General features: G+C 34.8%; 1 pseudogene across 1 annotated transcript; it reads left to right on the top strand.

Moving 5' to 3' along the window:
* Positions 1 to 3,447: 3,447 nt before the first annotated feature.
* LOC143592421 (uncharacterized) lies at positions 3,448 to 14,931 on the top strand (annotated as a pseudogene). Its single transcript, XR_013145926.1, has 10 exons — positions 3,448 to 3,667; positions 9,252 to 9,458; positions 9,538 to 9,732; positions 10,705 to 11,051; positions 11,131 to 11,422; positions 12,799 to 12,957; positions 13,580 to 13,945; positions 14,020 to 14,085; positions 14,618 to 14,666; positions 14,757 to 14,931. The product of XR_013145926.1 is annotated as an uncharacterized LOC143592421 (transcript).
* Positions 14,932 to 15,188: the final 257 nt, after the last annotated feature.

Below are 15,188 nucleotides of genomic sequence, written 5' to 3' on the forward strand. Positions count from 1 at the left end.
CCATTTAAAATCAATATTGTTAGGACCCTTCCCCTGTACACTGTCGTATTCTCCATTTGTCTTCTCCAATCGAAAAACACCACCCATCGTCATCGTCCAATATGCCCGAAACACCACCCTGATCTTTGTTGTCTGAATCGAAATTGGAATCTTGATTGTTGATAGTGATGAATTTTGAGATAAAGAACTCGGATTTGAGTAATTTAAAGTGGAGTTCATATTTAGGTGTGGTAACAATGATACAATGGTGGTTGTCGGAGAGCTGGATGACGCCAGAAGGGGAACGTGTTTAGATGGATTGGAGTTTGGAGACTAGATCTAGATAGATTGGAGTTCCAAGGGAGTTGTAGCCCGTCTTCTCCCATCTAGTTGCCTCCTCCGCAACCATAGAAATCCCCCAATATCCTGCCACAACCTTCTTCTTCATCATTCTTCTACCTACGTCGTCTACCTTCGAGAAGAAGAACCACTGCCATTGTTCATCGTAATACTGCTGGAGAAGTGCAACAGTGACGAATATGAAGCAAACATGGTTGTTTGGTTTTGAAGAAGTTTGTCCCGCCTGATTTATTAATAGTTTAATATTTAGAGAGAATTACATATATTGTAGCATCCCGTTTCCCGTTCGGTTAATAAAATAATAATAATATTTGATGTTTGGGTTAATAAAAATGGGTAATGGACTTGGGTTAATAAGAAAAGGAGAAAGACCATGGGCTTAAGCCCATGACCCGTAGTATATAAACCTTAATTAACCCATCATTCATTCATTTCCACTCATTCAATACACCACCCAAAACACACACTTAAGCTAGCTCTCTCTCTCTCTCTCTCTCTCTCTTATTCTCTCTTTCCCTAACCGAAACCAAGAAGGAAAACTGATCCCAACTTGAGGTAATGATAGTATGATATTACATGGATCCTAAACCGCTAGATATAGTCGCGAAGCGACGAGCCGACACCCTAAACCGTTAAAGTCACAAGTTCCTGATAGAATCGGGTATAAACCGATCAAAAGATGAGCTTATGGATCACCCTAGCTCAGATCTGGATCGAATGGGATGAAAAACGGTGAAACGGTGGTGAAACAAGCGAGATCTCGCTTTTCCGACGAGATCCCGTTTTTCCGGCAATAGCGACGCCGGAAAGGCGGCGCCGGAACAGTGGAGAATGTCAGAGAATGTTCCCTGACATTTTGACCTAACCCTAATTCGTTACGGAAGATTAACGAATGAGCCTTGATTCGTTATGCCCATTCGCTAAGGAAAAGTAACGAATAAGCTTTAATTCGTTAAGGCCATTCATTAAGTGTGGGACGAATGAACCTCATTTGTTAAAGAGTTCATTCGTTAGCCAGACCAAACGAATGAGTCCATTCGTTATAAAAGCCAGTTCGTTATAAGGTCAGTTCGTTATAAAGTTCAGTTCGTTATAAAGACCAGTTCGTTATGAGGGTCAATTCGTTAAAAGGATCCATTCGTTAAGAAAGAACAGATGAACCCCATTTATATAACTGGATAACAAATTAGACTTTGAAAGAATGACGGAAAGGTCTCTGGACTTATAATAAAATGGATTAATTACAAAGAAGCTCTCGAAATTTATGAGTTAGCAAATAAAATAATAAATTGGGATTCTAATAAAAAATGTGTTAAGATAGTTAATGGAAATAAAATTTTTCCAAACTGACCTGGTAGCTCGACCCCAGCCAGGGGTTTTACCCCTTAGACCCTGTTAGGGGTCGCCGCCCCTAGAACCCCGTTGCCAGGGGCGCGCTGCCCCCGGACCCCCGTTCATTGAGGGTTATAAATTAACTAGAAACACGATATGGGTAGTGATAGTTAACTGATACGTATAATTGTTATACAGTTAGCAGTGGATATCTAAAGAAAGGAATAATCATTAACGGTGAACGTAATAGGACTCAGGTGAGTTTCTAGCCTCACTTCCTTGTTATGTTTTCGGGGTTGTGTGCATACTCAATGTGAACGTTAATACACCTACCTTAAATGGTAAGTGTATGCTATAATGAATGATGTGATAGTATGTATGAATGTTATGAATGAATGTTTGTCGGTGCGTGAAAGATCTTCGGATATTACACGTATTGACATGGAAAGTAATATGTAGTATGCCTAGTACGTAATATGTATGTATGAAAGTACGTAATGAAATGAGTATGTACGAAAGTATGATTATGTAAAGAAAGGTATGTATGGCTATAGCACGAAGGAAATGTATGGTTAAAGTGGGGAACATACCCTAACAATGTCTACAAATGTAGGGAACAGACCCTAACAATATCTGCGTATGTAGGGAACAAACCCTAATAATATCTGCGAATGTAGGGAACAGACCCTAATAATATCTGCGAATGTAGGGAATGGACCCTAATAATACCTGCGAAGGTTATACGACAGAATGATCTTTAAAACGTATATGTATGAATGAAAGTATGTATGTATGTATATAGGTATGTACGTACGTATGTACGTACGTACAAACATACGTATGTACGTACATGTATGTATGTAAGTATGGAAGTAAGAAAGGAATGTATGAATGTATGTAAGTATGTAAGGAAAGATGAAGGTATGTATCTTCATATACGTATTTACGTAAGTATGTGAAAGTAATGTATGTTACCTGATTAACTAGGACTCACTCAGCGTAGCTGACTTTTAGTATGCACGAAGGTTAACAGACTGAGACAGCTGGTTTGAGTGGGACACATGGTAGGATTGAATAGGCTGGCATCTGAAGATTCGTCATGATGTTTAGAACGCTATAATTTATGTTATGTTTTAAAAGACAAGATACGGATGTTTGTAATGAATGGTTGACTTTTACAATATTCCTCGAAAGTTTTAATTAACTCTGATATTTAGAACTGTCTTTATGAGTAAATCCAATGCTAAAGTAGGGCACTAGGATCGGGGCCTTACAAGTTGGTATCAAAGCATGAGTTTGAGAGAATTAAGCATCCAACATGCTTAGACTCGAACAGAGAATGGGACATAAGTAAGAAAAGAAAGAAGATGCCAGTTCAATAAAGCCATGTGCCACTCAAGAAAGCTAAGTAAAGGTAAAGTATGTGATTTTTCACATGTAAAGTAGAATGATGAATGAACGCAAGCTTAATTGCTAGAGAAAAATGTATGAATGCTAGCTTAATTGCTAGGGATATGAGTATATAATGATATGAACTGTTGATTGTCTAACTGTTAGAAGTAGAACTAGCACAAGTGAACTCACAAAGGGAAGTGTATAGGACACGGAGAGTAATGTGATCAGCTAAACACAGCCGGTCATTGTTATTACCTGTTAGCCTTACTATCCTTGTACTAAATGGTTCCTTAAGTGATGACGTTTGTGTTTCCTTATAGAATACGAATGGCTGGAGCAAGAAAGGTCGTCAGTCAAGGAGGTCGTACTGGACGTCGTGGTATGCCACGTATTGTTCGAGAACCTTCTGTAGAATCAGCTACTAACACAGGGGAAGAAGGACGTGCGGCCGGACGAAATCCAAGCAACAATGAGGGGTATCAACTTGACCATGTGGTTCAGGCCACCATTGCTCAAGCTGTAGCTGCTGCAGTGAAGAACTTACAACCTGAAAAGTTTGCTGGAAGCCATGCAAGAACCGCTGAGAGGTCAGGAGAGAATGGTAAGAAGGACGACAAGAGAGAGAGCCATATAATTGAAGCTCATTCACACTCGAGCTTTCAATTACATTGATTATGCATTCAATCGATGAAAACCCACATGAATATTCAGCTATGAATGAAGACAGATAATAAGTACTCTTGCTTTTGCTTTTGGTTGATTATGTCGACTAAAAAAACATTTGTAAAAATGTCAATACTTGACAGACTTAAATAGTGGATTCACACTCGAGCTTCAATTACATTAATTATGCATTCAATCGATGAAAACCCACATGAATATTCAGCTATGAATGAAGACAGATAATAAGTACTCTTGCTTTTGCTTTTTGGTTGATTATGTCTACTAAAAAAACAACATTTGTAAAAATGTCAATACTACCTAAAAAAATAAAATAATAATAATAATAATAATAAATAATGTGACCATAGTCTACCAACATTTTGTAATTCTCATTATACATTTTTCCTTTTAGTAACAAATAACAATTATTTTGATCATTAGAATCAATAACCAAGTTATAACTTGTAACCCCTTTCAATTTGTAATTCCACTACCCTTTCCTTTTTAGGAGAAAAAAGGTCAATATAGGTAACGCGCTATAACAACGTCAGGTCGAAACATGTTTGAACCAAAAATGTTATTCTTGTTCAGGTCAAAAAGGGCAAAAAAAAAGACAAGTAACTCATATTGTTGTGTGTCCACAATCCGTAAAATGGCAGGAAAAAAAAAGCGATGGAGGGCGAAATATTTGTGTTCGCTCGGTTTGTTTAGAAACCTATCTGGCTGTATTCATTTGTACCATTCAAATAACTTACTGACCTGCAACGGTAGCGACAGACCTTGAACTCGCAGCAGGGTTGTATGTGGTATTAGCAATGACGTAGTTGTTACCTGGTATATTCATAGAACCAGTTGGATCAGTCAAATCAAATTCAAGAACATGATAAGTTATTAATATATATTTATTGTTTAGTATACAAATAAACATTGATTAAGTGTTAACTTAGATAATACCATAAACTTTATTCATATCAAAACTACAAATAAACATTGATGAAGTGTTAACTTAGATAATACCATAAACTTTATTCATATTAAAACTAATTGAAAGTACTATTACATAGAAATAAGAAAAAGGTTTCTTCAATGTGTAATTCACGTCTTTCCTCCTCCAAAGCTTTTAATGATCGAGTGATCTATCTGTGTAGATCCAAAACAAAACTACATTAGACCTTAAAATCAAAAATAGAAATAAGAAAAAGGTTTCTTCAATACAAGGATAGCTAGCAGCGTAAATTGTCAACAATAGTCAAAATTGACCTTAAAAACCAAGTCGCACCGGTGAATAAACTTTCAAGGAATATTATCTTTCACGGTTCTACCTGTTGAGCGCCAGACTCACAATATCTTCCACGATTTGATCTATGAAGGTACATATCCAAACAATCTATCACTTCATTTATGGCCTAACATATGTTCAAAATTATGAAAAAAGAAAAAAATGATGTAACATGGTTTTATTGCAAGTAACAGGAAGATAAATAATATGGTGAATACGCTTCTAGTAACAAAAATTCATCACAACATATCCACCTATACTTACATCCATGAGAATGGCCTAAAATTCCAAGAAGATGATACATTTCTTTTTTTGGAAAGAATGAAGACTCTGAGATCCTAAATCGTTTGTGTTGGCCTTGATGACATCAATAGTGTAAATTATATAACATGTACCAAATAAATTATGAGAATACAATGAATAACAATTGTTGGATGAATAATTTTATAGCTTAGAAGCAAACCCTTTTATAGAAATAGGACTTATGGGTGTTTGGGTGAGCCTTTAAATTTGCTTATTTGCTTTTTGAAAGCAAATGTCACTTTTAAAAAGCTCTAATTTGAAGCTTTCTGAGGAGCTTTGCCAAACATGTTTTAATTTTCAACAAACAAAGAAGCAAATAAACAAGTTTTAGAAGCTCACCTAAACACCCCCTTTATGTGATGTAAATGCAGTTTTGATATCCAATTTACATCTTGCAACTCTAGTTGACGGATCATGTTCATATGAATATAGAATAAGAGATATAAAAGAAAACATTTATATTTATTGGAAGCCAATTAGACACCACATTTTTATAGTAAAACTAGGATGAAGGAACTAACTTGTGTGTCACTGTCTAAACTCCAAACCAACATTGGTTGTACTCGTACCTCCACCATATATGCATTACCTCCACCATATCTGCATCATAAAGGTGCAGTGTTTAAGACAATATGAAAATAAGAATTAAAGGATTTCCAAAAGAAATTGAAAAAAAAGTAAAAATAAAATATATTGCCCTGGTATGATATTTTTAGAAGCAACGTAAGTCAGAGAAATCGAAGCACTGAATGCGTTGTTATATTTGATTCACCCAATGACCAAGCAATCCGTTGACGAAACATTCATAAAATACTAACAGACCAATCGTTCAAATAAGCATAAACGTGACAAAGTAGGGCATTTTTCAACTTCCAGATGCGTATTGAACCACCGACAAGCATCACTTCATCTAGATCATTGAACGAAAGTTTTTGCGACTCTAAACAAACTATCGGCTGTTTTTAAAGCCAGAAAATTCCATATTCATCATTTTTAAAACTGGTTATCATTAAAAGACTAACACATTCAATTTGTCAACTAAAACAAAAGCACCAACACACGCACAAACGCCCAAAGCCGTACCGAGTCAAAAAAAAATGACACTATTTTGATTCAAACCGTATGACACGAATGTGCAGTGACGCGAACCCAACCTTGGTTTTAATTCTTTTATCTAACCAAACCTATATGAAACCAAAAACCAGAACTAAACAACAAAATAAGTTGAAATAGAACATAAATTAGACTAAAAAATGAAAACAAAACCGAACCAAAAATCAAATAAAAACCAAACCGACAAAAAATTAGAAACTCAAAATAAAAAAAAAACGAAACGAAAATATCTTACCGTAACGAAATCATAAAAAAATAAACCGAAACGAAACAAAATTAGAGAAAAAGTCAAGACTGAAATGATACTAAAAACCAAGCAAACTAAAATCAAACAAAAAACAAAAATCTGTAAAAACTAAATCTACCGGATACGAAACCGAACTGAAAGTAAAATTTATATAATAAAAGAGCTCGTTTAGTCTCGCAAACCAGCTCGAGCTAGGTAAGTCACGGGTTCAAGGTTGTTTAAGCTTGGATTGATTCAAGGTTTTAATGGAAGATGTTGAGTAGCTCATTAGCGGCTCGACACGTTCACACCCCTACTTTAGAGAGACAAAAAAATTGAGTCTCGGCTCATTTACACTCCTACTTTGATGAACAAAAAAACTAAGTGCCTATAGTGGAAAACTGGAGAAACATGGTTATTATTGCGTAAAGTTATACTCTTTTTTAAAACTTGAAATATGTTTATATTTGCATTTTATGTATTGGTAAAAATAAGCATAATACCCGAGGAAAGAAATAGAGAACGGTTGAAAAGTTGTCTGTAATGCTTCTTAGAAAAATGAAACAAATGTTACCGAATGTGAGAATCGAGAAGCTGTTTGAACTATAAATAGAATGGTTCACAAATGAAAATAAATATCAACATTTAGAGACTCATAGTAAACCTCAATAGTAACGGACACTTCATTATCATCTTTAACAAAGCTGCAATAACAAGAAATTATAAAAAGGTAATATCAGAATTAGCATTCAATAGAGCATGAGGATCTCATAATCAACAAATTAAGTAGAATGCACTAACTAATTCTTCTAGAATCCAACATTTGATCCATCCAAAATTTGTCACGATCAATTGCACAAAACCTAAACCTAAATCCAAAAGGCTAAAATCATTGTAAACCCCAAATTGAAAGAATTGCAATGTCTAGTTAAACAATTTTGACCTACAGGCTTATATTAGAAGAGAGAATGAAAGATAACCTAACCTAAAATGGGCTAGTAAAAGAAATGATGAATATGTTGCACAACCAATCCGTGTATTCGGTTTGCCGTAGATTGAAGATGAACATGGTGGAGATGGTAAATGGAAGGGAGGCGTATTTATAGCCCAACATGTTTGGCTGTAACGTATGGCCAAGGATAATTAATAGGTGATGTGAATAGTTGATGGCATGTTAGACTATGCAGTCATAACTCTTCATCTCCAGGCATTATGCGTCACATGTCGTTCAGTTAGAGTTATGATTTTTTATAAAAACAGGTTGTAGTCATAACTCTTCACTCCAAGGCATTATGCGTCACATGACACCCAGTCACTATTAATTTTATTTGTTTTTTAATAATAATTTCTTTAAATAATTAAACATAAAATGGAAAAACAACATTAAAAAGAAACAAGCTGGTATCCTTCCACCCACCAAAAAACAACTGTTGCTCCTGGGAATACACATACCAACCCAACACCCACCAAAATTCTACTGCCGCCACGGCTCCTCCTCCTCCGCAAGCCCGAAGCCAAATCAAGAAACAAGGTATCCTTCCACCGCCACAAGCTCGAAGTCAGATCAGAAAACAAGGTCTCCTTCCACCTCCGCCGCCGGAGTTACTCCTTCCACCTCCGCCGGTGTCAACGGCTCCCAACGGTTAACCATAAAGGTAAATGACTACTTGGTTGTCTCTAATAAGAAATAATTTTTTTTTTATTCTCCAACGGTAATATGCAACGGTCATATTTTGATTTGTGTGCCATTCCTGCGCGTTTTGTATACAACTCAACAAAAAAAATCACATAACGCAGGGGGGGGGCGGTGTACCCCCCGCGTTTTCCTCATAAACGCAACACAAAACGCACCCAGTACGGGTGGTCTTAAGGCAACTGAATCAAGAAGCTTAAATGATCATTTAGGGGGTGTTTGGCCTAGCTTTTTAAACCAAGCCTATAGCTTTTTTAGTTTTTTTTTTACAAAATAAGCTTAATTTGGTGTTTGGCTTAGCTTTTTAAGCTTATGCTTATTAGCTTATATAAGCCCATTTGAATAAGCTTATTTGAAGTTGGTTTTTTAGCTTATTTGTTAGAAGCTTATTTGTTTAAGGGTGTAAATTACTCATTTTTTCTCAAATGATGGTGGATTAGTAATTATTACTCTAACAAATTAAAGAATGTTGGATTTAACAACTTATTAAGACACGTAACTAACTTATATAATATAAGCTAATCCAAACACTTAAAAATAGCTTATTAAATAATATAAAAAAGCTATAAGCTAATTTTATATATAAGCATAAGCTTAAAAATAGAAGCTAGGCCAAACACCCCCTTAATATAACAACATCAAGAAGCTTTATGTTTTTTAGGAAGAGGAGGAGATGGCGAGAGTTGATCGTAGTAAAGTCCTTATGATATAATAATAATAATAATAATAATATAGGCGGATTAATGAGACTTTAAACTCATTAAATTGATTGTACCATAAACCCTAAAGGATATATGAGTAATTACATCAAACATGAAGCTTAATTAAGTTGTACGATATGCTTGAAAAATGAAATCATGTAATTACAAATTACTTTTTCTGCCCAATTGTAAAATGTCTTTTATGTCACCGCATTAAAGAGGATGACATATCTGCCCCTGTACGTAAGGGCCCTTACTCGTATTACCAGCGGACTTTGGAGGGGAAGGAGTACGTTCAGCATACAAGACAACACCGCTCCATCTGTTCGAGATGTAATACCACCGGAGCATGTCATTTTGGATGAAAATCTCAAGGCTAAAGACCACGCCTTCTATAGCATTGGTGCCTTTAAAGTAACAACGCTATTCTATTCATTCTCTCCAACACACACATACACGTGTATGTTCTTTCTTTCTTTCTCTATGTTTTTAGGTCAGCCCAAATCATAAGTTGGTAGCATACGCACAAGACACCAAGGGAGACGAGATTTATACCATTCATGTCATCGATGCCGAGACTCGTGCTCCACTTGGTGACCCCTTGCTCGCTGTAACTGACTATATTGAATGGGTAGCTGATGAGGCTTTGGTCTACATCACCATGGATGAAATTCTTAGGCCTTATAAGGTACTTGTAATAATCATCTTTAAGATTTTAGCATTTTTACAGTACTAGAATTAAATCCAGCTATTTTAAAATTAGGCTGATCATAATAATCCCTATTCATTTTATCACCACTGGTGGTCCCAAATTTTTAAAAGTTGCCCCTCAATGGTCCTCCGTGGACTTAACGGCGCTATACTTTTTTTTGGATTTCAAACTAATGTTGTAGGGCTTTTGATCAGAAGGAGGATATGGGTCGATTTATTAAAAACTTAGTTTGAAAGGTGCTCCAAAGTCCAAAACGACGAAACAATGCTTCAATTCGGTTGTTTAAGTTTACAATTAACAAAAATCAAGACGTTTGGATCATCGTTTCGAGCTAAGTTTTACATCATTCGACACGCATCCTCTTTCTGATTAAAAGCCCTAAAACATTAGTTCGAAATTCAGAAAAAAAGTATAACGCCATTATGTCCTTTTTAACGAGGGACCATTGGGGGTCAACGTTTATAAATTTAGAACCGCTAATGGCGATAAAATGAATAGGGATTATTATCGGCAATACCATTCAATAGGGATTATTAAAATCCAGAAAACCTTATATCTACTTGTATTTTGTGAATTGAACAAAGTACAAATATTTAAACCAGGGCTGTCCCCGAGAATCGCTGCCAAATATTTTTGGCTCTTAAGTAAAAAGAGTTTTTTTATAGGGCTTAAAGAATTAAATTTTTAATTGGCTTTTTGGTTATTGGGTTGTACATTTTCTTAATATAAAAATGGGCTTAAATGAATTAAGTAATTGGGTTTAAACGTTAAGAATGCATATTTTTTTCAAAAAAAAAATATATATATATACATATAAAAAAAAAAAAAGTTCGGGCCGGGGACGGTCTACCTCGCTGCTCCCTTCAAAGGCAGTCCTGATTTAACAGCAAAGTGAGACATCAAATCTTACATTAATTATCTGACATAATAATATTTGGGTGTTTGCAGGTGTGGTTTCATAAGCTGGGTACAAATCAATCAACTGATTCATGTCTTTATCAGGAAAAGGATGATATGTTTTCTCTAGATCTTGTAGCTTCCGAGAGCAAAAATTATCTTTTTGTTGGATCAGAAAGTAAAACCACAAGGTCTATTTTCTACCTAGATATCTCAAAGCCTGAAAACCGTCTTATGGTTTTGACACCTCGGTCAGAAGGGATTGACACATCAGTCAGCCATCGTGGCAATCATTTTTTCATCAAAAGGAGGAGTAATGAGGCGTTTAATTCAGAACTACTTGCTTGTTCCCTCAATAATGTAAATGCAACTACAATGCTTCTTCCTCACAGAGAAAGGTAGATGTTAGCTTTCAACTTTACTTCAATTACTTTTTACTAGGTTCATGCTCATTTCTTTTATGTTTGGATTTTTTAGTGTGAAAATACAGGACATAAGACTTTTTAGTGACCATCTTGTGGTTTATGAGCGTGAAAAGGGTTTACCGCTGGTTAGTTACTACTCACTTCCTGCTGTTGGTGAACCACTTCAGAGTCTCCAAGGTGGCAAAACTGTTGACTTTATTGACCCAGTTTATTCAGTGGAGCCAGACGAGTCACAGTTTTCTTCAAGTATATTGTTGTTTTCCTATAGCTCTTTGAGAACACCCCTTTCTACGTATGATTATGATATGAATTCTGGAGTTTCGGTTCTCAAGAAAATTGAAACTGTAAGTTACACAACAGTTGATATTGTTATTGTTATTGTTGTTGTTGTTATTATTATTATTATTATTATTCATCCTTTCTCTTATTTTAGTTTTCTTAGATACTTTGGTTTGCTTTTACTTTTTACTAGTAACATCAGATGTGGCCTAGAATCAAACACAAAATAAAAAACACAGGAACATGAGTTTGACAAAACATTGATTGACCCTTTTGTTAGGTCCGTAGAAAACATTACTGTAGAGGAGAGGAGGGGTCGACGTAGACCCAAACTGACTTGGGACGAGAGGATTAGACATTGACCTGCACCCCTCTGAGGACACGGCTGAGGGTAGGAATTCTTGGAGACGTAGGATTAAGGTTAAAAACTTCTAGGGGGCAATGTATAGCTTTTGGTTAGGAACGTATCTTAAGGGCTTTTCTTTACCTTTTTTAAGTGTGTCTTTGATTATTTCTTGTCGTATCCTCATACATCTCCAAGTTTCCCTATTTTTCTTTCTGTATTTTTTATTCTACTTAATGTAATGTGTCTATGTATTTATCCATTCATTTTGAAGGGCCAAATGATATACTATTATAATATATATATATATATATATATATATATAAAAATTATTATCTTATATTTTAGTATTTGTCACTCTTATCACTATTTATTTATCTATGTGGTACTACTACTACTACTACTACTACTACTACTACTACTACTGTTATTATTATTACTACCTATTTATTTAGTGAGTTTTTTTTCCTGTGTTGTCTAGAGGTCTAGTGTTGAATTTTTGTGCTTCTTTAATACAATTCATACATGTAATTTTAGAGCTGGGAGTCTCTCTAAAAGCGGCCTCTCTATTCTTTGGGATAGAGGTACGGTTTGTCTACATCCCACCCTCCCCAAACCCTGCCAATAGCTAATAGCTTTGCTATTGGTGAGAATTTTACTGGGTATGATTGTTGTTGTATTAGATAAACTGAATTTTAGAATACACAAGAACCACTAGTTATAATAGTCTCAAACTTGGAGAATATGTAGCCTAAATTGTCCCATAGAGGAAACCAAATAAAGACCACCATCTAAATCCTATAATAGAACTCTTAAAATAAAACTCTAGAAATAAACAAACCCGAAGTTAAATCGATAATCAAAAGCCGACTCTAGATTATTCTTGACCCAAAATCGGAGGCTCTGACGCGTTTTACAGTTTCACATGTGAACCCAAACGATTAAGTATAACATTAAAGGGCATCTGTTTAAAGAATACAGTTACAGTCATTCTGTCATGCTGCTGAACATGTTATTAGTTCTCCATTTGTTTTTTTTCTTTTAGGTGTAAAATTTCAGTTATTAGGTATAACGGACTGCTTTTTTGATGGAAAACAGGTACTCGGTGGTTTTGATTCCTCAAACTATGTAACTAAAAGAGAGTGGGCAATTGCTCAAGATGGCATTCGTGTTCCTATATCAATTGCCTACCGAAAGGATCTGGTGAAACTTGATGGTTCTGATCCTATGTTGCTCTATGGCTATGGATCTTATGAGGTAATGCATATGGAAACAACCACATTTTAACTTAACCTATTTCTGTTTTCATATCTATTTCATCATCAGATTTGTCTTCTTTAACTCTTACTTTTGGATTAATTTCATATATACCATTGCAAACTTTTTTTTATATACACCAACCAAAATTGAAAATATCATATATACCTAATATAATGAAGTTTTATATAATGATGATTCTACCCCTTTCCTTTATATTTGTTTAAACCCCTATTTTTTCTTACATCGATGATAAGAAAGTGAACTAAACCGTCGTTCTCTCGACTGCAGATAATCAAACAATCGAATCAGATATAGAACTCAAATCAGATAATCGAACAAGTATAATGGCATGATAATCAAACAGTAAGCAATCTAACTCGAACCAGATAGATAGTCACATGATAATTTTTTTTAAGTAAAAACGGGTAAAAGAAATTAAGCTAAAAGTGGGTGAATAAAACTAATTTGATATTGTAATTACTTTGCAAGGGCGTATAGCCGTATATGATTCTTTTTTTTAGTTTTACATGGGTACATATGATATTTTTCAATTTGTAGGGGTATATATGAAATTGCCTCTTTACTTTTGTCATTAGTGCAATTTCTATTTGTGTTGCAGGTATGCGTGGACCCTAGTTTTAAAGCATCAAGATTGTCCTTATTGGACCGTGGTTTCACTTACGCAATTGCTCACATTTGTGGTGGTGGAGAAATGGGGAGGAAGTGGTATGAAAATGGGAAATATCTCCAAAAAAAGAATACGTTTACAGATTTTATCGACTGTGCAGAGTATCTGATACAACAGAAATATTGTACAAAAGAAAAACTCTGCATTAATGGAAGAAGTGCAGGTGGTTTGCTTATTGGTTCTGTTATAAACATGCGGCCCGATTTGTTTAAAGTGGCTATTGCTGGAGTCCCATTTGTAGATTTTGTGACTACTATGCTTGATCCGACAATTCCTTTAACAACAGCCGAGTGGGAGGTGATTTTTTTTGTTACATATGTTAGTAACTTATGACTTTTTTAAACATATAAATTTTATGTGTTTTATTGTAGGAATGGGGCGATCCTCGCAAAGAAGAATACTACTTTTACATGAAGTCATATTCACCAGTTGACAATGTGAGTGCGAATGACTAGGCTTGTAAACAAACCGCGTTTTGTTTAACTTTTAATGGAAAAAATGATCAAACATGAACATGGTTTTCTTGTTTATGTTCGTTCGTAAAGACAATGAGTATGTTCGTGTTCGTTTATGTCCGTATAAACGAATGGTTCACGAATATAACGAAAGAACATAACTGAACATAGATGCATGGACATAATAAGCTAAAACTAGTTAGAAGTAATGTGAAGAACAATGTGTTTTGCCTAAATTTTATTAGAAGTAGACTAAATTATTGCTCGAATTTTTTAAAGGAATATATTAACGACTGTAAACGAACAAACTTAAATAAACGTAAACTGACCAACAACATAAATGAATGTTCGGTTATTAGTAACAAACAAGTTTTTTTGTTCATGATCGTTCATTTATTAAATAAACAAACTTCCTGCCGAACGGTTCACGGAGACTGTTCACTGAACATTCAGTTCGTTTACAGGCCTATTAAATATCAAATTATTTACTGACGACGGCTATTATTCCTAACAGGTAAAGGCTCAGAATTACCCGGCCTTTCTTGTTACTGCTGGATTAAATGGTAGGCTAGGTTTTTTGAGTTTTATATAATTATATAATTTTCAGTTTCTTATTCTTTAACTGGAGCAATTAATATTATGAGATTGCACAGATCCACGTGTACTTTATTCTGAACCTGCTAAGTTTGTTGCAAAGCTTAGAGAGATGAAAACAGATGACAATTTATTGTTGTTTAAATGTGAGATGGGAGCTGGTCACTTCTCCAAGTCAGAAGGTAATGATTTAATATCATTTTTTTTCTTTTTACAATAATAGGAAAACCTTCATTACATATCAACACATTGATTATTTATATATATATATATGTATATATATTATATAGGGGTATGTTAACGTACAAATGGGATTAATGTGAGAATCAAGTAGAGTAATTATATATACAAGTAGAGTAATTATGTAATTACTCTATGGAGTAATTACATAATTACTCTACTTGATTCTCACGTTTAGCACGTTAATTTCTTTTGTATTTGATCCAAACCGTATATATATAATGAATGGGGAGTCTGCTTTAAAATTTCAA

This window comes from Bidens hawaiensis, unplaced genomic scaffold, assembly GCF_021521415.1.
Source record: "Bidens hawaiensis isolate Kalapana, Puna unplaced genomic scaffold, B.hawaiensis_p1.1 tig00040751_1, whole genome shotgun sequence".
Taxonomy (NCBI): domain Eukaryota; kingdom Viridiplantae; phylum Streptophyta; class Magnoliopsida; order Asterales; family Asteraceae; genus Bidens; species Bidens hawaiensis.